At 42.9% G+C, this 1,775-nt stretch overlaps 1 protein-coding gene across 1 annotated transcript in view; it reads right to left on the bottom strand.

The window, feature by feature from the left end:
- Nucleotides 1–1,775, bottom strand: part of TAF4B (TATA-box binding protein associated factor 4b) — a 101,729-nt gene that overhangs the window by 78,774 nt on the left and 21,180 nt on the right. The window lies entirely within an intron of this gene.

Raw genomic sequence — 1,775 nt, 5'->3', positions numbered from 1 at the left:
GGGGGGGGGGAACAAAGAGGTGTAAGACAGGGTACATGGGAGAGTTGCTGGGGTCATAAAAGCATAGAGAAAAGAAAAAAAAAAAAAAAAAAAAAAAAAGTGTCCAGGAGTTTGCAATGGGATCAGGGGATTTGCTTAGCTATTTTTTTAGCCCCCTGACCCCTCCCTTCCCACCCCCAAAGAAACAAACCCCCATCCTTCCTGCCCCTCCTCTCACTAAGACTTACTTCTTCACCTACCAGCTTGGATGAATACTGATAAAAGTTGGTACCGAGAGCAACTTGTGGGATGGGAGGTTTGGGGGACTGGGGGTCGGCTGGTTCATGGCGTGAGGGGAAAGAGGGGAAACAGGGTTGTCTACTTTGGGGATGAGGTGAGGGGCCAGAGGGATAAAAATATCCTGGTGACAGGGAGGTGGAAGGAAAAAGCACAGCCCCAGGGCTGGCGCTAGTGGCTGGGCTTTCCCAGCCCTGGGAGCTATACACAAGTTCAGGACAGTTGTATTGATCTTAAAAAAGGAAAAAGACCAACCCAATAAAACTCAGACCACCTTAGAGGTAGGGTTAACTCTGATCATGTCAGTCATTTTTAGACAGATCTAACTTTCCTAGAACTTCTATACAGTGTGAATTTAGATCAACCTACTGTGAGACCCAAGTGTAAGGACCGCATCTGGGCAAACCAAGTTAGATTGGGTGCCCATTTTTAAGGGTGATCTACCCTCCCCAAACATCTGTCTGCACCCAAACTGAGCACAAACCTATTGAGTGGGATTTTTTTATTTTTTTGAAGAGCTGCCTTAAAATAAAATAAAATAAAAAATAAAATAAAGCTTTCAGAAAAAACAAAAACACCAACTTAGCCATCCTTTCAACTTGTTTGTTGTGGGTGCATCCATCTACTAATATGACAAGCAGCAGGCAGTTTCAAGATAGCATTTCAGCATAGCTTCCTGGTGCTGGTACACTTTAATAGCTCTCTGCAGGATCTTTGCCACCACCATTGGCTCTTCCAAGGATGCAGCTCAACAGATCTATGACCAGAGGGATGCTGACTGGGCCAGAGAATCCCAGAAGCAGATGGAAAGGAGGAGGATGGAAGGGGACAGAGAACAGAACTGTCAAGTTGCAGTGTTTGGGTTATTTACAAATTGAAACAAAAGGTGCTCTGGAGCTGCTGTCTTGTGACTTCTGGCATATTTATAGGTCAAGATGAGACCAATATTTTATAAACTGGGGAAACAGAGGAGAGAAAAACTGGCTTAGCCTTTGTCCTGTGAAAGTGAATATATGGGAATTACATTCTCTCACCTGCCCCTCAACTTTCTCCATTACACTGACACCAAGCTCATTCTCAGTCTGAGAAACATTCACAGAAGAGCAAAGTGTCATTAATCCTGCATACTGGGAAGAGGTTTCAAGAGAGCAACCACTCTGCATCCAAATGAAAACACCCCAGCATGACGCTAATTACATACTTTGTGACCACATCTAGGGACAAAGAGGACAAAATACCTGCACATTTTAGACAGAGGAAAAGTCAAGGGTTTTGTTTTTGTTTTTTAGTTTAGAGCTGGAACAAAGACAAATAGCAGCAAATGAATAAGGACACCACTTTTGTTAGACCTGAGAAAAATATTGAGGTGATCATCTACTTACTTCCCAGAACACTGGGCCAAATCTGTTTATACACCACTATAGAAGTCTTAGCACAGGGGAAAACTAAAACAAAAATTAACTTAGTATGTTATCCTTCCATATTTACTGATTTTTGCT

This window comes from Alligator sinensis, unplaced genomic scaffold (assembly GCF_000455745.1).
Source record: "Alligator sinensis unplaced genomic scaffold, ASM45574v1 scaffold117_1, whole genome shotgun sequence".
Lineage (NCBI taxonomy): Eukaryota > Metazoa > Chordata > Crocodylia > Alligatoridae > Alligator > Alligator sinensis.
Note: the sequence above shows the minus strand (reverse complement) of the source record. Positions and strands in the feature narration are given on the sequence as shown.